Genomic DNA, 26140 nt, shown 5'->3' with positions numbered 1-26140 from the left:
CTCATGTCATCTTACATTTACATTTACATTTATGGCACTTGGCTGACGCTCTTATCCAGAGCGACTTACAATTTGATTGCTTTACACGGGCAGCCGAAGGTGGTGTTAGGAGTCTTGCCCAAGGACTCTTATTGGTATAGTGTAGGGTGTTTACCCAGATGGGGATTGAACCCCAGTCTACAGTGTAGAAGGCAGAGGAGTTACACACTACACTATCCAACCATCATGTCATCTTCCATCTGCCCACAGATTTTTAGTGGTGGTCAAGTCAGGGGGCTGTGAGGGGCATTCCAAAAGCTTCAGCTTGTATTTCCTGAAGTAGATTGTGGTGGAGTTTGTAGTTTGTTTTGGATCATTGCCCAGAAGCCAGACACTTGGGTTTGACAGACTGGGTCACATTTACTTCGGAAATGTGCTGATATTTAGTGGAATCCATTTTTCCCCCATCTACCTCATGTAGTGTTTCTCATGCCACTGGCAGACACACAACGGCAAAGCATAACAGACACTCATGTTTAACAGTTGGCAGGGTGTGTTTTTCATCAAATGCTGCTCTTTTTTTTACCCCAAATTAAACAACAGTTTCAGCCGCCCGGGCTGGTTGGTTGAGAGGCGTCTAACTGTGCTGTTATTTCACCATAACATCACAGGTTTTTCATCAACACCATCACTCCACTGAGACGCTGTTGCTAAGCAACGACTCTGACAGCTGTAGGAGACGCTCGAGCCATTTGAACGTTTTTACTTCTTACTTTGCCACAAACAGAAAACGGACACTTTAAAGATCATCTGACCGACAGCCGATTTGGTCCGACTCTGAAGACGAAATGACACTAAATTCCCAAACTGTCGTCACCACTGAGCAGCTTTTCAGTCGGCAGCTGTGACAGAAGAACAGCTGAACAACCTGGAATCAGCCAGAAATGAACCCAACACCATTCGCCAAACTAAACGGGCTGTAAGAAGCTTTACAGACCGGCTGGAACAAAACAACATTAATACTGATCTGGACAAACTGACCAAACTGAGCTGAACCTGATATTGGGTCAGTTTTACAGCTCAGTTTGTACTTCAAAAGGTAAGGCTTACAGCAGCGAGTGGGAGGCACAAGCTGCTCGTTAAGGAGCTATAATTAGGAGGAAGGAACTGAACATTAAAACATTAAGCGCAGCATTCACGGCCAGTTTATTCATTTCTTACTGTATTTATTTAACTACTGTATTAAAGCAGTAGAACACTCGAGGAGGGAGTTATCACCAATAATGGTAGTTGGTGATAACACGCTCCCTCTTGGGCTCTACTGCTTAAACACGTTTGCCGATTGTGACCAAAGAGTTCCATTTTTTACTTTTCACAGCACTTTTCTGAAAGGCCTCTGGCTTAGATTTGTTTTTCATGCTTCAGACAATGACTCATGTACAGGTCACAGGTAAGGTTATCGTCTCATCACTTTTATATACAGATTTTTGTTTGTGCAAGCAACACCACACAGGAGAGGCAGCCATGGCTCAGTGCAGGTCTTTTGCTGTCATGTGAGGGTTTTGCTTTGCCTTTCTGGCCAGCATGTGAGCAACTCTATCTCAGTTTTCTTGACATTCCAGACCTTGCCTTGTCGTCCACAGTTCCCCTTAACTGCCACGTCTTAATGACCTTTTGGTCATGGGATTTATGAACTCAAAGCTCTTCTTTATCTTTTAATAGTCTTCTTCTGCTTTGTAAGCATACGTTTGCATCATTTTTAGATCTTCAGCCAGCTGCATAGAGAAGTTCATAGTTGTTAAATGTTAGCACACGTTTGAAGAGCCAAAGAGTTTAATACACTCTGGAATTATCAGCTGACAATGTTAATTCTTGACCTGCCTAATCAGTCCTAACAACTCATCTGAGACCTAAAGAGCTAATTTATATCTGATGTGATATAAAATTGCATCAATCATCTTATCCATGCCATGGAGGGAAGAGGGGGTGGTTTCCAGACATATTTCACCTGATATCAATACAATGTCGTCTTAAGAATGCTGACATAAATAGTTATGTATAGGGTTTAAATATGTTTAGTGCTGTAAATATGTTCAACGTTTATTCTTATTATGTCAGTACAATGTCATTTATTTCATAAAACATCTTATGTCAGGTTGCGAGAACCGACATAAGTACTTAATAAAATGTTCAAGTAGTGCTTCATAAACACATTATTCAGTGCTTATGAATGTGTTATGAAGCCCTTATGTAGGTAGCCTTCAAATAAAGTGTTACCGTGAATTTTTAGTCTATTACACATTCAACCAAATATCATCCGATAGTTTTAATGACAGCCTGACATTTTAAACATTCCTTCATGGAGATTCTGCATGTACAGGTATTAAAACCTGCTCAACAGAAAGGACCGTTATCAACAAAGAGTGGGAAGAAGGCTTTTCCCAATAAAATACTCTAGAGTAGGAGGACATCACTGACTTTTTTCTGAAAGAAGTTCTTTGGTAATTAATCACAAGTCAAGTTATGAGGGACACTGACGGACCAGTTTCGCTCACTGGGAACCTTGGGCTTGTGTGGAACCAGGCAGTAGAGTATGAGCAGCATTACTGACCATTATTGTCCTATGCAGTGACAGGTCACACTTATAGCAGGAGATTAAACAGAGGTTGTGTGCAGTGCTCAGGGGAAAACAAAGAGCTGGAAGTGGACAGCTATTCCATGTTACGTAAGCTTCATTGTAAACAATTAGAGGCCACAATGCAAAAATATATGTATAAGGAAAAAAAGGAAAAAAATCCTTCCATCATCAGTTGTTTACTATCTGTCTTCAGTTTTTTGACAGGTGTCAGTTAAGCTTAGGTGTCTGTCAGCCCAGGTGATATTACAGCAATACTGGGGGAGCTGAAGTATGTAAGGCACGGTTATGAACAGTGTGAAGGGGCTTTCCCATATTATATCGTCGCTGTTGGAAGGAAAAGTCGTAACTCCAGTATGTTACTTTTACACGAAAACTGTTTACTTCTAGTGAAATTTGCTGTAAAGAGATGCTTTTCCAGGTTATTTTGGACCATGTCGATCAGTCCATTCATCATAAAATTTGAACACAACCAAAATAGTAATTGGACTTTTCAACAAACAAAAAAATAAATAAATAAATAAACAAACAATATGGAGACTGCAGCAATACAAACTAACCAGTGGATCAAAGGGCTTTGCTCATAAAATATAAACCAAGTTGTGAGTGAATTTGCTGGTTGGCTGACCAGAAACTGTTGGTCCTAGAAAACAGGGTGACTCAAAAAGATTCCTCCAATTTCAAGGCGCCATGATCTTGTGACTGTAAGGCGCCGAGGAACCAATCACGAGAGGGGGTCACAGAATTTCTGACCGGCTCCTTCAGTCTGAGAGCCGTGAGAGCAGCGACGCCCGACGCGCTCAGTCCAGTCTGGGATGAGTTTAGCCAGCCACCGTTAATCAAATGTTAGTAATGTGTTTGATTACTTAGCTTAAGCACAACTCTCTAAAAACAGAATTACAGGCGATTTTTCTTACCGTACATTTAAGATTTAAATATGTTAATTTACTCTGTTCTTACTGACTACTCTATATTGTGCTTCATACAAAAGAACACCTCATAATTTATCTTAATAGGCAGAGTAGAATGAATAGGTGGATATATGTAAATATGTGGTTGATGACATCACAAAAACAGTGCATTAAAACAGCTTTAGCAGCCTAGGCTCCATACATTTTTTTTATATGTATGTATGTATGTATGTATGTATGTATGTATGTATGTATGTATGTATGTATGTATGTATGTATGTGTATATATATATATATATATATATATATATATATATATATATATATATATATACACATACATACATACATACATATATATATTCTGATCATATTGATATTTTGCTAAGGGGTCTTTAGTGTGGTCCTTGGTTTGGTGAAGTGTATTATTTATATGCCTATTTTGACATGTCACATAAATAGCTGCCTGTTTTGCTGTATTGTGCCAATGCCTTCACTTTGCTGGTCAGTCATGAGTTCTAATCACAGACATTTCTGTCCACTGCAGCCATAAATGCTTATCTCTGCTGACCGCAGGGTTGCATCAGGATTTGCTCTTTAGCCTGAATGGCTGTCTGGCTTTACTCCAGGGAAACACACCATGTTAACAACTCTAACTAGCTAACATCTAACATATCAGCAGCACATCACCAGCAAGCCTCAGCCATGTGCAGAAAGTGCCTAAAGCGCCCAACGCTCTGCCAAAAAATCTGTGGAAAAATTCCTGAAAATGGTGAAAGGCCTACTATGTCTAATGCCGCTTTCCAAAGTTTGATTTCAGTTGGAACTTTTGTCTGACTTTGATGGTGAAGTGTGACACTGATAAAACATCTTTATTTATTTATTTGATCAGGCAATCGCCTATAAGAAAAAGACATTAAAATATCATTAAAGTGCAATTCAATACATCAAAAATGCTTTTAGAAGTCTGTATGCTGCAAATATCAAATATCAAAACTATCATTAGTGACATGAAATCAGTCTTTAACTGTACAGCAGACAATGAAGCTTTTAATGTGATAGTTCAGTAAAATCTTTTCAATTCCCAAATGTCCCGAAAGTTGTCAGTGAGCTGTGGCGACATGTTTGGTTTCTGAAGTTTGCTGTAGTCTTGCACCGACACTACGAGGCTAATGTAGCCGTAAGCCATGCAAGCTTACAGCCCACCCATTAGAATCCACTATATTAAAACACGTGTCTAAAATCCCATCAGCTGTCAAGTAATCTCAGAAGAGTTCTGTGACTCTGTATGACAAACTCGTCATCTACAAAAATGGTCCAAAGTAGAGACAAAATTCCAGCTTCTACGGTTTTTAGTTCTGCAGTTTTTGCAGGGTGTGATGATTAAAGGCCCTTAAAACACTGAGCGTGACGTATTTGCGCACAAATTTATTCAGACCTCAATAAATTTAGAGCATGTGCAGAACTGATATCCTTCACACCACACAACTTTTTAAAAGGTGAATATGCACCATTAATTTATTCACCAAAGTTTGATCAGTCTGTAAACGTTTGCCATCGACATACACTCACTGACCAATCGGTTGTTTCTGCTGTTGGCATGGTGACATTGCGTCCCAGCAACTGAAAATTTTTCACAAATGTTAAAAAACTCAAGTCTTAAAACCAGTTCAAAAGTGGCTTGAACTGGGCTGTATGTGGAAGCATTAGTCCCACAGTGGGGAAATTTCACCTCTGCGTTTTAACCCATCCATGCACCACATACACACTAGTGAACACACACACTAGGGGGCAGTGAGCACACTTGCCCGGAGTGGTGGGCAGCCCTATCCATGGCACCTGGGGAGCAGTCGGGGGTTAGGTGTCTTCCTCGAGGACACCTCAGTCATGGACTGTCAGCTCTGGGGATCAAACCAGCGACCTTCTGGTCACAAGGCTCGTTCCCCATCCTCCAGCCCACGACTGCCCCCAAAAGAACTGTGTGTTTTATAAAGTGTCTAAAGACGCCGATTGACAACTCAGAGTCCCGCCTCCTGTTTATCGGCCTGCACTTACATTCATCTCTAATACTCTGCTGTAAGCAGCAGAACGTTTGAGTCAGCGAGGTAAAGCCGGCCGTGTTCCTGCACAGCGGACGTTCAAGATTGAGTGTGTCATCTCTGATGTGAATGGTTTTGTCTTCTGTCACCTCAGAGAAAAGTGACTGGTGTTGCAGTTTGAAGGGAAATGCTCTCCTCCCCCTCAAACAAGATGGAGTTGATGCCATTTTGGTGAACGCAGATAAAAGCATCTGCCTGGAAATCAAAACCACCACATCAAAATACAGGAGTTATTTCTGATGCGTTTATTTGTGGATTTATACAGTTTTTTTGGCATTTTCACTTAGGCAGCTTAAAAAACTGCTTAGGCAGCCTGCTAAAGATTTTCTTTGGCAAAAAAGGAGAAATCCTGCATTTCCTTTTTCAATCTCCGCTTCCAATCTTAATCCTGTTTGGTGCAATCATTTCAAAACATGCAGACCCGTACGCGCACCCACCCCCCCATGCCCCCCCCACCCAACACACACACACACGTGCAGGCTCGCTCACACACACACACACACTCACCCCACGCGCACACACAGGTTTGTTTTTATGCAATGTCAGGATATGTAAAAATCTAATAAATAAAATAATTAAAAACTATTAAATATTCAGACCTGAGATATTTAGAAGAATTCTCTTACTTGATTTCGTGATCTATGATCTATTTAAACTCAGGGCACTGATTAACATAAGCTAAATATATGCAAAGTGATTATTCTTAGCTTACTTTCTGTTAGGAGGTGTCTGTCCCAAACCATAACTCCTAAATTGAAACTTTTTTGCATTGTTAAATATTTAACAGTTTAATATATATTTTTTTAAAAATGTAAAAACTTTAATTGATTATTTAAAAACTTTTATTGAAAAAAAAAAAAAAAATGCTGTCCCATGTTTTCATGTCACTGTCGAAACAGAGTTTTAGTCTGTAGGCGGAGCTTTATTTTAACCACACCCCTGCATTTTAGAGCAGGCGAGGCTGCATCCCCGTCCCTCATGGCCACATGGTGAGCAGTTAGATTTCATTGTGTTGACGTGAGTCCAAAAATCAATGTGATAGAGAGACCACCCTTTATTTATTTAATTTCTTTAATTATGTACGTCATCACTTATACATAAAAGTATCACAAATTTTTTGGGAGAACCTTATATACAAAAATTAATCAATGGGAGGTGAAAAAACAAGGTTCCAAATAGAGGTTTAAACAGTTATTTAAACATATGGAGAATATGGGACTCGTACCTCGGACATGCAAAGTACTGTAAACTTTAAAAACTTTCAATTATATTTAGTTGTTGAGGCTTCTGTATTATTTTCTATTAAATGTCTGTTTTTCTGACCAGGACAACTAAATGTGTATCTGATGATCATTTTGACTGTAGCTTAAACAAATAAAGGGCATTCTCTGACATGCCGTACACACTCCGACCTCTCCGACAAAGTTACCATTTTGGAAATACTTGGTTTTCTTTGGACAATAACGATATATATTACACTAAATGGCCAAAGGTATGTGGACACCCCTCTTAATTATAAAGGTCAGACTTTTCAATAACACCTGTGTGGAAGATCAAGCACATAGCCATGCAGTCCCCATAGACAAACAGCTGAGGTGGAATTGCTGTTCTAGGATACTGTGCCAACAGTAAGTGTAGTGGAGGTGGGATAATGGGTTGGGGCTGTTTTACAGGGTATATGCTCATGCCCTTAGTTTTAGTGAAGGATAATATTAAGGCTACAGTACACGAAGATATTTTATTGACTATTATATGCTTCCAACTTTGTAGTAAAAGTTTGGGGGAAGACCCTTTCCTGTTCCTGACTGAGCTACTATACACAAAGTAATGTCCATAAAGATGTGGCTGAATGCGCTTGGTGTGGAGGAATTCCAGTGGCCTGTACAAATCCCTGACCTCAACCCCACTGAAGACCATTCTTGGTCTTGAGTGAGCCAGGCCTCCTCATCCAACATCAGTGCCTGACCACACAAAAGCTGTTTTGTGCAGAAATTGCCACAGACACACTGCAAAATCTTGTGGGAGACCCCCATAGATGAGTGGAGGCTGTTAGAGCCACAAAGTGGGGCTGTGTTTCACATTAATGCCTATGGTTTTGGATTGGAATCCAACAAGTGTGAGCTGGTGAGTTGTCCAAATACTTTGACATATAATGTATATGTTAGTACCTATATGTAATAGTAGTAAGTCACCTCTGTATTACCAATAGATGGTGGTAGTAATAACAACAACAATAACAACAACAACGTTCTGTATAGGAGAGAGAGAGAGAGAGAGAGAGAGAGAGAGAGAGAGAGAGAGAGAGAGAGAGAGAGAGAGAAGGGGGGGGGGGGACAGAGAGGAAGAGTGATACACAATAAGAGAACATTTTTCTATATCTAGCTTCCAATAGTCCTCTTCATTGCAGAACCAGTACAATCAGTACTAATTAGTGACTTATATGAATAAGACTAATATGAATAAGCAATTAGCAGTGTATTGTCTTGTATAATGTCTTTTCATTTTTCTCAGCTGTCTAAATGAAGCTTCGCTGCAGCGCGTGTGTATGTGTAAGTATGATAACGTCCTGGTTCTGACCCCATTCAGTTTGCCATTCAAACAATAATACAACCCATAAAAAAAAAAAAAAACCTACTACACTACAGAATTACTGTTCAAACACTTTCCCCAAACAACCCCCGGACAGAGACGCATTAATTACCAACCATTACTATAACTGTCACTCTGCCTGAACACAAATTACACATTTGTTTACTTCTGAAATAGCTGTGTAATTGCGACTATTACTAATACGGCTGTGTTTGAGCAGCAACTGCTCCACAAACTGACGTCCAAACAATGACTGTAATGGACAATAAACCAGAGCAATGGAAACACAAAAAGATCTTCGATTGTTCAAGAAGTTTTGTTTTTGTTTAGCGAGTATATCAGTGTGTTAATGGAATTAGACTACCGATTATTGCGCCCAGACTGCTGGCATCACTGTTCACCAGGCAGACGCTCTCGCTCACCATTTAGCTGCTACTCCTCTTAAAATGACTCCACCCACAGTGTGATAACACCATGTTACACAGTGTAAGAAACCACATAAAGCAAATCTATTTTAGGGCACTCTACAACTCAACCGTTAGCACAGTGCCAAGTGATGGACTAGAAGTTTTCATCACTTGTTAGCTATGTTTTTTTTTTTTATAGTGCCAGTGCAGAACTTCAAACACCAAACATGTCTTGACTGATCGATTACATTTGGGATGAAAAAAGGTGCGTCTTCAAGGGAGAACCGAACCTCAAAACCACCAAAACATTTATTAGCGTGCATTTTCATGATGTATCTGAATTTATTAATTAAACTAGACCCTAGCAACCACTTAATATACCATAAAAACTGCCTAGCAACACTTAGCAACCACCTGGGACAACATGGCAACCATGTTGGATACCTTAGCAACCACTTATCAAAACTAGAAATAAACGAGCCTCCACCTAACAAGAACCAAGCAATGTCTTTACAAGTTAGAATACCATAGCAACCACATATTTTTACCATAGCACCTACCTGGAATACTGCATCAAATATGTACCATAAAAATTACACACACAAATGCAGTGGGTAAGACGCAATACAAGAAACGGAGAGGAATTTCATTTAAAATGGATATTTAATATATGGCTTTATCAGTTATATTAGTTTTTGTAAACATATGCTAATTCTAAATACCTGATGTCTGAAAAAATCACATATTTTGGAAATTGTCCTCATGTAAGCAGATGATGTGATCTTCTTTCGGCTGCTCCCTTTAGGGGTCGCCACAGCAGATCATCTGCCTCCATCTTGCCCTATCCACTGCCTCCTCTACTTTCACACCAACCATCTCCATGTCCACCTTCACTACATCCATAAACCTTCTCTGAGGTCTACCTCTTCTCCTTCTACCCGGCAGCTCCATCTCCAAAATTCTTTGCCCAATATATCCACTATTCCTCCTCAACACATGTCCAAACCATCTCAACCTGGCCTCTCTGGCTTTATCTATACTGCAGCTCTGTACATCACCCTTGTTCTTAAAAAAAAAAAAAAAAAAATATATATATATATATATATATATATATATATATATATAAATAATAATTAGTTACATTTATATAGCACCTTTCATAAACCCAAGGTTGCTTCACATAGCATGGGCAAATAAATAGTAGTGGAGGAGGAAGAAATATGCACATTAAAGAGAAACTCTATAAGTCAGATTTAAAAGAGGGAAAAGAAGAGCCATCCCTGAGGGATTGAAGAAGAGAATTCCAGAGTTTGAGGGCCATGGCACTGAAAGACCTCCCTCCCAAAGTGTGGAGTCTGGTGCTGGAAGAGCAAGTAAGTTATTGCTAGAAGACCTGAGAGGGCGAGAGGGAGTGTAAGAGGTCAGCAGTTCTCTGAGGCAGGGGGGGGAGCAGGTTATGCAAAGCTTTGAAAGTGAGAAGTACAATTTTAAACTTTATATGGGATGGGACCGGCAGCCAGTGCAGCTGAGAGAGAACAGGGGTGATGGAGCTGAATGCTGAGTGTGGGTGAGAACTCCAGCTGCAGAGCTCTGAATGCTTCAGCAAGTCCATGCTAAGCCACGTTCTGCACGTTACTACAGAGGGCCTGCAGTGCTGACCTGTAAACCAATGAAAATGTGTGATGTATTATGGAGCATAATGTCCAACAACCGTCCTGTTGAGCAGCTAAAGTGTTCAATCAAGCAAGAATAAGAAAAAATCCCCATTCACAGCTACAACAACTGGGTCCTCGGTTTCCAAACATTTCTGAAAAGCGTTAAAAGGAAAATACACAAAAACAAGTTCTTCTTCTTTCGGCTGCTCCCTTTAGGGGTCGCCACAGCGGATGATCTGCCTCCATCTTGCCCTATCCACTTCCTCCTCTACTTTCACACCAACCATCTCCATGTCCACCTTCACTACATCCATAAACCTCTTCTACCTCTTCTCCTTCTACCCGGCAGCTCCATCTCCAACATTCTTGGCCCAATATATCCACTGATCCTCCTCAACACATGTCCAAACCATCTCAACCTGGCCTCTCTGGCTTTATCTCCAAACTGCTCCACCTTCACTGTCCCTCTGATCTGCTCATTTCTAATCTTGTCCATCCTTGTCACTCCCAACGAAAATCTCAGCATCTTCATCTCCGCCACCTCCAGCTCAGCCTCCTGTCTTTTAGACAGAGCCACAGTCTCCAAACCAAACATCATAGCAGGACGCACTACTGTCTTGTAAACCTTCCCTTTCACTCTTGCTGCTATCCTTCTGTCACACATCAGCCCTGACATCCGTCTCCACCCACTCCATCCTGCCTGCACCCTCTTCCTCACCTCTTTTCTACAATGTCCATTGCTCTGGATGGTTGACCCAACATATTTGAAGTCATTCACCTTTACGACCTCTACTCCTTGCATCTTCACCTTTCCACCTGCCTCCCTCTCATTCACACACAAAGGTACAAAAACAAGTTAATTGGCAAAAACATCAAATATCTCATCTTTCTAAATGAATGAAAGTCAAAAAGCCTTTGCAAATTGTTGCTTTCTGGTTTTATTTACATTTTTCCTACCATCTCGACTTTGGAACTTTTGGAATTGGGTTTAAACAGTTAATGAACATTTCTTTTGAATAACCATTATACGATTTACCTGTGGGGAAAAGAATGGAATTTACTCCTACCTACTTATGCTCATCTGCATCTGCAGGAAAAGCATTCAAACATCAGTTTCTGACCGGTATAAAAGCAACTAAACCACACTGCAAGCCGCTATAGCCAAACTCTTAAGGTTTGTTTTCTGTCAAGGGCAACGCAGTTTGACCCTTATATCATGCCTTCAGAGCTAGCACAAGGGAACTGATGTCTGTAGAACATGCCACAGAATGAGCGAAGCAGCAAAAGACCTCGTGTTTCCTCTGTTCTTTTCAATGCCACATTCTCCAGACATGAGGTCAGTTCAATTTAATACAATTAAACCCCTGGAGCTGTCAGTCAAACGCCCCGTCCATGCTGTCAAGAGAACGAGTGCGTCTTTATGCTATGCCTGCTGATCCAGGTCCATGGTGTGCTACCTATACAAAAGCACTCCAACCTTGGGTGCAGATTAAAATTGCATGTCCGTGCACATTCCTTGAAGAGAAGCTCATTCTGTGAAATGGAAAGGAAAAGAACTCATGTCAATGGGGTTCATAATGTATTGATTCATTGTAAAAATAGTGTTTCTCAGCACGAGACAGAATCTTGCCATACGAGTCAAGGCCTAAGGTAATTACCAATGTGGTGGTTCTTTGAACCTCCAAAAAATGTATTAAAGTGATCAAGACTAAATGACGAGTAATTCTAATGTGTTAAAAAGACTCACGACTACATTTTTCTTGGTTTTTTTTTCACCTGAGCCTCGCTTAAGATGAGTTATGTAGGTTTTTGTATCAATAACACACCTCATTATTTTTTACATGACTGTTTTCCAACCTCTCTTTAATAAACAATTAAACAGGCTTGTTTGGTTACAGTGTTACTGTGGAAGAGTGATATACAAATGAGCTTTGTTCTGATTGGCTGCCCTGCATTCTGCCACATTTCAGTGTGAATGGGTGGGGCTAGAATGCTATAGGCTGAAAGGGCTGCATATACGCAAATGTGTTTGTTGGGACATCAAATGAAAGAGAAAATGTTTTCAAATTTATTCAATGTATTCAAAATGCAGGTTCATTTCATAAAGGGACCCTTGGACTGGGTAGGGAATGCTTCATTAGCAGTGCTTACATGCTATACTAATCAGGTGGACTAACAAAGTCAAAGTGCCAGGCCACAATAAACATCTTTTTCATGCAAGATTTGTTACAGAAGCAAATCACTTACATGGCAAAGAAGTGACAAAATGTTAGTCTAATAGTTAACCATCTTCTCATTGTGCTATTGTTTGTGTACATGTCTGTGATCATGTCTGGTGTCGTCTGGCTTTGGTCAGTTCTCAGTCAACAATGGCCAAAAAAAGCACATCACCAGACATGATCACAAACAACAGCATCTTTTTGGCAGAGTTTGACTGGGCAATGAGTCGGGTAAGCTTTTACCGTGGTAGCAGAGTTTGACTAAACTGTAACGCGAGGACTTTGCATCATAGCAGTGGAGTTTAATAAGACCACAGTCCAGGCCACTTTTCACTTCAGTAGCAGTTTGACTAAGCCATGAGCCACTTCTTACCATGATAGCAGAATTTGACTGGGCCACACCCCTGGAACTTTCGCCCTGGCAGCAGAGTTTGACTAAGCTATGAGCCAGAAGCTTTGCTTCATAACAGTGGGCTTTGACTAGGCTACCAGCTGCTCACCATAACCAAGGAACTTTTAACTGTGGTTGCAAAGTTTGTCTATGCCACAAACCAAGGACGTTTCAGCATGATAGTGGAGTCTGACTAGGCCATGAGCTGGGTAACTTTTCATCTTGGTAGCAGAGTTTGATAATACCATGAACCAGGTCACTTTTCACCACAGTAGTGGAGCTTGACTAGGCTGCAAATTGGGGACTGTGCACCCAGACAGTTTGACTTGCCTATGAGCCAGAGACTTTGCATCATGTCAGTGGGCTTTAACTAGAGTGCCAGTCAGGGAGTTTTCACTTTAACAGCAGAGTTTGACTAGGCCATGAGCCAGGTCACTTTTTAGAGTAGTAGGGGAGTTTGAGAATGTTAGACCATAAGAGTGGAGCGTGACTAGGCCATGAACCGGGTCACTTTTTAGAGCAGTAGTGGAGTTTGAGAACACTGGACCATAAGAGCGGAGCTTGACTAGGCCATGAGCCGGGTCACTTTTTAGAGTAGTAGGGGAGTTTGAGAACGTTAGACCATAAGAGTGGAGCTTGACTAGGCCATGAACCGGGTCACTTTTTAGAGCAGTAGTGGAGTTTGAGAACACTGGACCATAAGAGCGGAGCTTGACTAGGCCATGAGCCGGGTCACTTTTTAGAGTAGTAGGGGAGTTTGAGAACGTTAGACCATAAGAGTGGAGCTTGACTAGGCCATGAGCCGGGTCACTTTTTAGAGTAATAGTGGAGTTTGAGAACGTTAGACCATAAGAGTGGAGCTTGACTAGGCCATGAGCCAGGTCACTTTTCACTGCAGTAGTGTGTGTAGTTTTTGTTTGATGATTACTTGTAAATAATCATTGGTTTTGAGAAATTTGATATGTAAATGAAACTTACAATAGTATTTATTAGTATTGTTATGTTAGTATTAGTCTGTTGGCTACTGTTCATGGTGACCAATACTACTTTGTTTGTTATATTGCAGTACAAACAATTCTGTAAAATTTTCTTCAGTATCAAATCCACCAGTTTCTGTTCATACTGAATCAGTGCCATCTCTATTAATGATATCAGAGATGGAATGTCACCAGTTATATTTGCTTCATATCAGTACTCATCAGCATTTTTGAAGGATTGGGGATATTTTCACTTCTAAATAAGTGTCTCTTTTACTCAGTTCAATGTTAGCCACTCTCAACTCCTGTTTTGGATTTAATGCCAACATGTTTTTCTGGTGACCGTGTCTGCATTGCTTTTTGAGAGGTCACACCTTTGACTTGGAGAATAAACAAACATTCTTAGACCAAAGAAAGAAGAGCTGAGCCCAACAATAGAGCCTTCAGTTCCTTCGCTGATAGTTGCTGAATGTGTCATGATGCTCTACATTTGGTACTTCTACTCAGGTATTTTGGAACTTTTACTTTCAATGGAGTCATTATTCCAACCAAGTAGCACAACGTTTACTGTAGTATGAGGAGAGATCGGCCTCTGAACACACCTCTGAATAATACTGAAGATGTCCTTCTCTCAGCTTTAAAAAATTGGGTTTGAAATGTTGACAAAGTGCCCAGATTTTAAGTTAAAGCTTCCCAAGGGTGGAGAAACATTATGCTGTCAAGTAAAACCGGAGCCATCATAGACACACTTCGGTTCTTAATAACCTTCACTGCTCAATTTATTTTTACTCAAGTTACACTTGATGAGCATAAGTGATTGACTACAGCAATTGCCCAGGGAGAAATGCGTAGAAAATTACATGCTACAAAGTCATATTCTCAGAGGCAGCGGGCAATTAATGCAGCCTCAATCAAGTATAAGGGTTTGTACTTGCGTTATACTGAGTAAACCAGGCCCATGCTATTTATTCCATTTTCCTCATTTGTACCATCATATGCCCTATTTCTGGTTTAAGGTACTGAAATGTGGTTTCTCAAGGCAAAATATCAATTCTATCACTAAATCCACCACACAAATCAGTCACACTCAGCCTGCACAGCTCGACTTACATCTGTGGTTGATACTAGATTTAAAGACATTTTTTGTTTGTCTAAAAAGATTTTATTTTCTTATTTTATTACTGGAACACCTGTTCATGTTGATACACAAGAAAGTAAAATTTCACAAGCAAAGTCTGCAGACACCAAGCAGACTCTCTGGAGTTTCTGTATTATTCCCACTTACAGCACAGACAAACAGCAGAAGCAGACAAACCCTGTGGACTTTTAGTAACATATTAAGTCCACATGTTGCCAGAGATGTTAGAAGTCAAGATGAGAGAAGTCAATTCATGCCAGTCCAAGTCTTTGAGTTTGAGTCTAGTCTCGCATAGAGCACTTTAGTTTAGTCTTGTTTTTTTTGCTGCAGGTATTGTGTACAAAAGTTAACCTCTACTAAAAATGTCAGGTTCAACTGGAATTTCATAGCAGAAATACCTTCAGTCTAAACGGCAGAACTGAAGTGCTACGTGCCGTAAATGTGGAGCATAAGAGGCAATACATCTTATAATTGTTTTATATAGCATAAATGCTTGCTAGGTAGCGTACTAGTTTATCCAGCTGATGTTTCCGTAAGTTCTACAAGAATGTGACCTGTAACTTTAACTTCAGCAAGGTTACCTGGCTGTAGTAGCTATAGTGCCAGCTAGCATGCTTGCTATCAAAACTACACGAGACAATGATTTAAATTTGTTTTTCATATTTACTGTGCATTGTGCTTTATTCTTCACACTCTGAAGGCTTTTCTGTAACAAAAGTCTCGTAGACATACACCGATCAGGCGTAACATTCTGACCACCTCCTCGTTTCTACACTCACTGTCCACTTTATCAGCTCCACTTACTGTATAGCTGCACTTTGTAGTTCTACAGTTACAGACTGTAGTCCATCTGTTTCTCTGATACTCTGTTACTCTGTTCTTCAGTGGTCAGGACCCTCATGGACCCTCACAGAGCAGGTACTATTTGGGTGGTGGGTCATTCTCAGCACTGCAGTAACACTGACGTGGTGGTGGTGTGTTAGTGTGTGTTGTGCTGGTCTGAGTGGATAAGGCACAGCAGTGCTGCTGGAGTTTTTAAACACTTCAGGGTTGCTGCTGGACTGAGAACAGTCCACCAACCAAAAATATCCAGCCAGCAGCGTCCTGTGGGCAGCGTCCTGTGACCACTGATGAAGGACTAGAGGATGACCAACACAAACTGTGCAGCAGCAGATGAGCTGTCTTCTCTGACTTTACATCTACAAGGTGGACCGACAAGGTAGGAGTGTCTAATAGAGTGGACAGTGAGTGGACACAGTGTTTAAAACTCCAGCAGCACTACTGCGTCTGATCCTCTCAGACCAGTGCAACACACACTAACACACCACCATCACGTCAGTATCACTGCAGTGCTGAGAATGACCCACTTTCCAAATAGTACCTGCTCTGTGAGGGTCCATGGGGGTCCTGACCACTGAAGAACAGGGTAACAGAGTATCAGAGAAACAGATGGACTACAGTCTGGAACTGTAGAACTACAGAGTGCAGCTATACAGTAAGTGGAGCTGATACATTTTTTTTTTAACCTTGCTAAATTTTTGATAAATATAAATTTGATAAATATTTGGAGTTTGAGACCTTTAGATTGGGCAGTACACTTTACAGAGGCCCGTTATTCCAGTCATGCTTACAGGGGTCTTCTAGTGGCTGAGGCCCTGGGGTGCAGCCCCTGAAGCCCATTGAGTTAATATAGCCCTGGGTATATCTGAATATCTTCAGATTGCACTCGAGTCAAATGAAGACAAATAGCAACAGAAATAATGACTGTACTGTACTTCCTCTCTTCTGGTTTCTTTTGTTTGCAGAGACAGTAAGGGGCAGATTTATCGTTCAGAAGCGAATGTTCAGCAATCTAACATGCCATACAACAACTGAGCAACTGATGCAATTAGCTGAAAGAGCCTAGCCTGTTCTCCCTGGCATTGCTTACTTTACTTACAATGGGCCTACTACCCTACAAAAGGCACATTATTTAATTTTAGGCTTCATTTGACAGCTTTGCAGCTGGCCTGGTCCATGGAGGGGGGGTTGACCTTTATTTTGTGTTCTTTACTTCTCTGTATTTTTTACCCAATTTGTCCGGCATCTCTTTTGGCTGAAGCTGTTGTGTCAGAAGGTCCAGGTCAGTAGAAACGATGCGATTAAAACGCGATCATCACACAGGATGTGGAGGTAAAGGGCGCGTCATTATGCAGCCATCCGGGCGGAAAACGAGGGCAGCGGTTTCGGCATCCTGCCACGCTTCTGCTGCTAGCACAGATGCACTGCGATGATTAATACTGCCCACAAACACACACAGGCCACACACACACACTCGCAGCACTGTCCTTCCTCTCCCCAATCTGCTAATCACTGACAACTGGTGGTAAGGTGTGGTGCGGCCACATTGTGGGCCATATGGTGGAGAGTAAACACTGTTTAAACGGGACGGGGGGTCTTCAACCCAATCCTGCCAGCTCAGGAGGAAAATAAAGAGAAAATGGACCAAAACAAAGTCACTCAAACAGCTGAGCAGACAGGAAAACCTGCACTCACCTTGCATCTGACCTTTCTTTACAACATAGCCCAGACAAGAGCAAAGACAGTCAAGTAACTGCTTTAGTTTAAATTCACCTGAATCAAAGTTGGTCATGTCCTCTATTAGTGACTCATTAGATTGACCTGAACCGTCTTTATTAATTCTACAAAACTTAAAGATAGTTTAGCAAACGTAGGTTCCAGTATGTTATAGTATGGTACTGTGCGCTCACTTTCATACAGATATTCTTTGTTTTAGGTCCCAATGACAATGAGATACTGGTGTGGCATTTCATGTAATTGAAAACTCTCAAAAATATAGAGCCATTTACCTTCTTTAACAACCAGTCTGCCACACACAGGTTGAGAATTACTGTATGTATAAAGGAGACAGCAGGAGTAACTCCCAGCTTGACCAGTCAGATCAGACCTTCATGTCAGTAGCAGAAAAGTGGACAGAGATGCTGCACTAAGACATTGACATTAGTACAACCCAAATTCCAGTGAAGTTGGGACGTTGTGTGTTGTTTGTTTTTGCAAATATTCACTTATTTTGAATTTGATGCCTGCAACCCATTCCAAAGAAGTTGGGACGGGGCAACAAAAGACTGGGAAAGTTGAGCAATTCACCTGTTCGGAACATTCCACAGGTGAACAGGTTAATGGGAAACAGGTGAGTGTCATGATTGGGTATAAAGGGAGCATCCCTGAAAGGCTCAGTCGTTCACAAACATGGACGGGGCGAGGGTCACCACTTTGTGAACAACTGCGTGAGCAAATAGTCCCAACTTCATTGGAATTGGGATTGTACTTCACAAAAGTTAGTTTTGAAGAAATCATTACTCAACATTGCAATTATGAAAGGATCACCAAGACACCTCACCATAGGTCTCATGATTGTGCTATCGAGTTAATAGAAAATTATACTCTGCCAAAGTCTAGAATCTACCCACTAACACCAGGAGGAGAAAGCTAAGGACACCTGTATTCAGAAAGCATTAGAACAAGGTTTCATCAAACCTTCCACCTCCCTAGTAGCTTCAGGATTTTTCTCTGTTATGAAGAGAGATGGATGACTTTGACCTTTTAGAGACTACAGGGGACTGAATAGCCAAAAGGTTCCCTTACCTGCCTCTGCAGTTATGTGTAGCTAAGATCTTCACAAAACTACATTTCAGGCACTACTGAGATATTCACCCCTTCACAAATTCTAAGAACAAGAAAGGTTTTGTAACAGGCACTACAAATATTTGGTGATGCCGTTTGGCCTTTCAAATGCTCCGTTCATGTTCCAAACATTTAACATCTTAAAAGACGTGATAAGGAAATTTGTGATGTCATACATTGGTGACATCCTTATCTACTTGGTTACTAATTCCTTTTTGGGTTTAATGCCAACATGGTTTGCTGGTCACCATGTTTGCATTGCTTTTTGAGTGGTGACACCTTTGACTTTGAGAATAAACAAACATTCTTAGACCAAAGAAAGAAGAGCTGAGCCCAACAATAGAGCCTTCAGTTCCTTCGCTGATGGATGCTGAATGTCCCAAGATGGTCTTGAATGACCCCAAGACCCATGTAGAAGCTGTCAGCTTAGTGCTTAAACATCTACTAGAACATAACTTGTTTGTAAAAGGAGAAAAGTGTGAGTTTTAGAATTTTCTTCATGTTAGCTGGACCTTTCCACTTTGGTATGGCCCAAAAACACGTCTCTCAAAGAGTTAAGAGGTTTTGCAAACCTCTTTGTAGATGTTTCATTCATGATTACTTGTAGTGCTACTTCTCCCACTGCCCTTCTCAAGGAAACCCCTAAGACACTGGTGTGGTCTCCAGGGCTAAGAATGTTTTTTGTGCTCTTGATGAAGCTTTTACTACCTCACTTATTCTTAAACACCATGATCCATCAGAACCAGAAACTGGTGTTCAGAAATATGGTGTTTAGAAATAAAGGTTCTGTGCAGGTACCTTTTTCGTTTATCACAGTGCAAACAGAGTAAAAGCTCCAGCCGTGGTTCTAAGGTCTGATTGCGAAGCTTAAATCAGTTTCTCCAGGTGAAAAGTTGGTATTTGTACCTTTTCATAACCGAATGGACCCTTGAGGGAACCACCCCAGTGACAGGAGAAGAACTGCCCCAGAGGCAGATTAGGACCTTTATTTCTGAGAGGGTAGGTGCTATTTTGCCCCCAGGCACAGGTCACCTGTCAAAATTACATACTACTGCATTTTACTGCTAAAAACTCACACCAACCAGATGAAATTGGTTGAAACTCACTGTAAAACTGGCCCTTGAGGAAAGGAGACATAGGTTTCATTGTCCTCACTCACAGGCTGGGGGATATTTGACTTACCGATGGAAATTGTCATTGTCAATTTTCTGCTTGATAACCAGATTAAATTTGAAGTATTATAATAGTAGCAGATTAGATTAAAAATTAGAGTTACATGATTAAAAATAGAAAGGCCACTGTATCTCACATCTGTAATTTCATGTATACCCTTCATAACACGGTTCTCTCCCTTTCTTCCATAGATTTCAGATCAAACCAAGGTGTCTTTATGGTACATGAGTAAAATTATCTTTAGTCAAACAACATTAGACTTACATAGTTGACATACATAAGGAGACACTACTTACAATTTATGAACAATGATGTGTATATAAGGACATTCTCTTATAGTGTGGGGAAACTCGACTGCAGCTTAGCATCAGCAAGATCATGAACATGGTACTGGATTTCTGGCAAATTAGGAGGCCCAAAAAACCCGTCAGCATCGAGGGAGAGAATGCGCAGATGTTTCTTTTTCTACAGAGGTTTAGGTCTTCCTGCGTAAACAGAAGGCTACTGGGATTATTGTCTCTGTCTATTGTGGCCAGCATTGTTTTCTCTGTGGTAATCTACTGGGGAATCAGCGTCACTGCAGCAGACACCAAGTGCCTCAATAAACTAATCAGAAGAGCCAGCATCATCACAAGAGTAACTGTGGACTCCCTGGAGGCACAGAAAAAGAAGAGGATGGTAACAAAAATGTTGAAAATTTGGAACAATTCTATCCATCCCGCCCAGAGCGTGACATCCAGAAGCCACTTGCTCCATCTACTCCAAGTATTCTGATTCAGGCCATAAACTGAAAGAACTACTGGTCTACTGCCAAAATGGAGAAAAGGTCACCAAAGATCTGCTTTATCCCTTGCCCAGTCACTCAAACTGCCACAAAACAATGCCATTATACAGGATGCTACTCAAGAGGTGCAATCATTTTCAGATCAAGTTACTTCTCTTGTGACCTGCCACAGTTTATGTCCAAACAGTTCAATGCAGACAGTGTTTAATGGAGAAGAAACACAAATGTACTGTAAAATGTGTCATTTGCTGTTTGTGTATTGATATCATGTTATACAAATGTGTAATTCACTATTTCCTGTATTGTATGTGAAATACACAGAATCCTGTTTTTAATCTCAAACTAAATGTAAAATCATACCAACAAGGATCCCAGGACAAGCCTGCAGGAGTGGTCATCACCCCAAACACCTCTAAACTGGGAGGGGAACGAATTAGCATTAAGGTCCTGACATGACAGGGACTTGGACATCCACAGGCAATTCTTCAATTTTACCATTAAGGGGGCTCAGGTAATATAACAGGTGACTTGTGCAAGCTTGAAAATGTTAAACTTAATGATGTACATTCTGTGATGTACTCTTTAAACCACATAATCTGGTAATGTCTGTGCCAGTTTCTATGTTTATGGATTCTTCTCTCATATTGCTTTCTTGCTTGCCAAACGAATGTCAATCTGCCCCTGAGAAGTGCATGTGGCTTCTTCCTGAGCACGATATGCGGAGTGCCTGTTTGAAAAGGCATCATCTTAACGGCGCTCTCTTTGGTTAGATTGAGCGTAGCCTACACAATCTAACTGGGGGGATTCAGGTCCTTAATACACGCTATCAGGATTTTCTGCTTAAGCAAAGTCCACTATAACGTCTCTGAAGCTCGCTGGTCATTCAGATTTAGCATTACTGGGTTATGGATGGCTTTATGCCAGAATCTTTAGTCTGATTAAAATCACAATCTCAAAATGAAGGGAGAACTTGAAGGATAGGTTGTTGGTTGTTTATGGCAGCACTTCAGTAACACTGAAGAGAAATGGATCACAAAATCTGAGGATTTTAATTTATTTGGGAAAGAACAGATTCACAAATGGGAATAACATTTTCAGGAGGCTGAGCTGAAAAACAGGTGGGTAAAGCTCTTCAAGTTAGAGTCTAAAAATCACCCCTATCTTACACCTGAACAGTACGGAGCCCCTACGGGTTAAAAGTTAATGGCATTGCAAACATAGGACCAGATGTGCCCAACAGCATTGCCTATATTAGAGCTTTGTTTTAGCACAGCTCACATTAAAAGCTATTATTTTTCCAGTTTGGCCAGACTGCGCTGAGTTTGTTCAGCTGTTGTTCTCTGCAGGTCTCTGTAAATATGGCTTCTACTGTACGAGGAAACTCGATCTCAGTTTGTTTTCACTCAATAATAACAATCATGTTTGATTTTGAGAAGCAACGCTGTCTTTACATTTCAATCCAAGATCAATGTAAAATTCAATGAGCTGTTTCATCTCTGGGCTTAAGTTAAGCACCGTAATGCAAAACCTTTGTGAGGGAACGCAATGTCATTAACTTTTTTTTTTTAACCACGGCCCCTTAGGGGATCTCTAGAACAGTATAAGCCAAAGCACCTCAAGTTTCTTTTTTAGTTGTGAATTGGGGTCTCCTGGCTTCCTTTCACTAACTTCAGGGTGGGACCTCCAGCTCTCTGCCTGATACTACTTTGGACTCAATAACCTTTCTCCTTGAAAAAATGAACACATGCAAACTTCTGGGCCTTGAGGAGCACCAAGTCTTCTCCCACAATTCCCAGGAAACTCAATCAAACACTCGTTAGCAGTCAGGCCTTTCAGTCTTAACATAAGGAGCATCTGGAACATACGTATATAATACATATCTGGAAAAAAAATCAACATCTGTTCTTTGCTTTCCCCTCTAATCTCGGTGGTTAGCCTCAAGATGCCATAACACTCTAGAACTCTCTCTGTTGTAACCATAAATTAATCAGTGCTGTATGGCATCTTCAACTGTATGCTAAAAAAGTTTATAACAACTGCCCCTTCTACCCTCCAAAAAACTTGTGGCTATACCATATTTACACCAAGTTTAAGGATAAAACAGACACACAGTGCCACAAATCACTTCAGCAGATGCACAAGGAATGGGTGTTTACTAAAAATAAAAATAAAATAAAAAACAACCCCAAACCCCAACCACAACAAATAGGGACACATTTTCCCCCTCTCCAAAGACCAAACCAAATACATACAACATTAAGTGCTACACAAGAGGCGTCTTCACAGTCTGCAGATCAAGTCCAGGGGAAAACACATTTTTTTAAGATGGTTTAAGTAATACTGCCAAAGTAGAGATGAACTTACCTGCCATCCCAATGAACCTTTGGAGGCTCTTCAGTTGTGACAGGGTTGGGCAAGTAGCTAAAATCTGCACCTTGTCCAGGTCCATTTTCACATGCCTTGCTAATATGACATGTTCCAGGAACTCAATCTGCCCCTGGCAGAATAAGCACTTCTTAGTCCAGCTTGATGTAAACAACAGGAGACTTCTTCCAAGTCATGTAGGTGCTACTAGGGATCATTGATATAAATAAAGCACATCCTTCCCAAGATTCCATGCATACCATCTTCCATGACATGCCGAAAGTTGGCTCCCAAATTCCTTAGTACAAATAGCATGTTACAGAATGGGTAGAGGCCCATGTGTGTGATAAATACTGTCTTGGCAGTGCTGTCTGGGTCTCTCACCACTTGCCAATATCTGGACTGGAAGTCATGGCTGGAGAGGCATGCCAAGAAACTGAGTGATTCCAGGATGTCAAGCATGCAAGGCATGGGGTAGGTGTTGTGGTGCACATTGGTGTTCAGGTGTACAGTCCACAAAGCGACAGTATGCATTATTTCACTTCAGAGTGAAAGCCATGGGTGAAAATCAAGTCAAATAAGACTCAATGGTGCCTTGGTACAGTATGTGCTGGACAAGACTCTCAGTCATCTGCTGTTTTTTTGGTGAAGACATGATATGCTCCACACCGAATGGGCCCCTAGTCGGTTGTCAAGATCCAGTGGGTGGTGGCATTCATCTGTCCAAGGCTTTTGCCACACTGTCAGCCATATAGTGAGTAGTGGCTGAATCCCCTGTGGCTGGGGGGCAATGAAGTCAATCTCTTTGCCAGACAGCATGCAGGATTTCTGAGCCATGTACAGGGTGATGTATGATGTGAAAGTTTGCCATCTTAGGTTATCTTTAGTCCAGCTGTTGCTCACTTCTTCTAGCTCTTCCATTAGATATCACAGGCAAGTGGCAACAAGGTCTAAGGAGGTAAAGCTAACACACAAAATGAGGCCAAAGAAGAGGGGAAATGCAAGATGACAGTCCCCCAGGATGTAGACCATGATGTACCAGGTGTTGTGATGGAAAGTGACCCTAATATCCCTTGCCCCCAGCACCTGATGTTCTTGGCCACTGGACTGAACAAAGGTATGTGCCTGGGTAAAGATGTTGCTGCAACCTGGCCATTTTCTGGCATAAACTAAGTAACATGATAGTGAGTGTACTGTCATGTCAATGACTGCCTCACCGGTCATCCTCTATATTGTGACCAGGACAATTAATAGCATCAGTGGACTTGTATGTTGATCTTGGAAAATCTTTCTCCTCTATAGCCCAAACCTTTACCAGATGGCCTACTGTGCCTACAAGAGCCCTTCCACCCCCCACCTCTGGAGACAGATCACCATCATTGGTGGCAAAGGTCAGAAAGGACCCACATCCCTCAACACATGCAATAATAACCGTTGAACCTCTGAAGTGACCAAACTCTGGAAAGCTCAGCTAAACTAGTAGCTGAGCAGGTAGAGGCTGATGACATAATGCTGGAGGGTGAGGCTTCTCAAGTATACAGTAACAGCTGGTTCCCACTGGGGACACTCTCAGCTCACCGTACACAGGAAACTGAATGAACTTACGTACAAGAATGTGGCTTGTAAGGGTGTAGCTGTGGTGTGTTGATGTATAGATGAACAGTATGATAGAGTAAGTTTGAGTCAAGTTTGTTGCAGAACCGCTCTATAATGACTGCTTCCTTCCTAAATCTTGTGGCATTTTACCAATTAAAGCTGGGCCTCCACTTCACACTTCTTAATCCAATTTTAACCTCAATTTGCTGCCTCTGATAAATTTTCCCAATCTAAATCCATTTTCTGAGGCGATTGGCTGTGTAGATGATCTGGTAATGTGTGAGGAGAAAATATTCAATCTTTAGCCCTCCAATTAAGCTCTGATTGACTAGAGGCCCGCCAACATTTTCAAACATGGTTGATATTTATGAATCCTGTAGAGTGAGATGGTCAGCGATGTAACTGAACGAGTGATTTGGGCACCAGCCAATGAGAAAGCAAGGTTAAACAGAGAAAAGGTGAATGGGGTCGGATGGCATTCTGAAGCACGAGTGGTTCACAGTAAATAAACTCTCCCTATACAATGTCAACTGTATAGTATATAACCCCATTTCCACCCCAGTTTGTACGTTTGCTACACTTCTTGTGTGCATAAAAGCACAAACAGATCCTGTCCAGTTGATCATTGCTTGTGTCTCATGATAGTCGGTGAGATCTGAGATTTTTGACTGCTAAAGTGCATTGTGTGTGTTGTACTCTCTTTTTGCCTTATTGTCTGGTGTGAGGGACCTCATGACAAAAGAACAGGGAATATGGTAAACGATTGACCTCAAGTGTGTAATGCTGTCCATTTTATAAAATCTGTTTGGATTTTAAACCATGCAGTGTAGGCCTAACTTAACTTCAAGCAAAGGATGCAGGCTACAGCAGATAAAGTCAGGGATCGTCAGACATAGTATCATAAATCACTTTGGCTGATGTGCAAGGAACAGATGTTTACTTAAAATACAAAACAAAACTGTACCATACACCACAACCCAAACCTCAACCACAGCAAACAATTAATTTTCCCATCGACAAGCCCAGAGCATGCACCCGCGGCCCAGAGCACGGCCCAAAGCGCGCACCCGCGGCCCAGAGCACGGCCCAAAGCGCGCACCCGCGGCCCAGAGCACGGCCCAAAGCACACATACACGGCCCAGAGCACATACATACAGCACAAACAGTGTTAAGCACAACACAAAAAACAAAAAGCCATTTAAAAAAAAAAAGAACAGGAATCCAGTACAACAGTAAACACAGTTCAGCAGCGTTTGGGAGGTAATCATTAGTTCACTCTTCAGTGACTGTGACTAAAGTGACTTTCTGGTTAAAACTGAGGATTCTGTAAATGGGCTGAGTCACTGGCCACCAGCTGACCACGTGCAACTGTTTAAAGTCAGCAATAAAAATTATATTCAGCTTTATTTAGAAAAAATATTAACCACCCAGCCATTAAAGCACATAGCACCACTGACACATTGATGTTTTAAGCTGCCCGATGAAAAAAAGTTCTCAATAAATTCAGGAAGTAAAATAAACAAGCAGGGAATGACCTTC

This window comes from Pygocentrus nattereri, chromosome 30 (genome assembly GCF_015220715.1).
Source record: "Pygocentrus nattereri isolate fPygNat1 chromosome 30, fPygNat1.pri, whole genome shotgun sequence".
NCBI classification, from domain to species: Eukaryota; Metazoa; Chordata; class Actinopteri; order Characiformes; family Serrasalmidae; genus Pygocentrus; species Pygocentrus nattereri.
The sequence above is the reverse complement of the archived record's forward strand: the minus strand, read 5'-3'. Positions refer to the sequence as shown.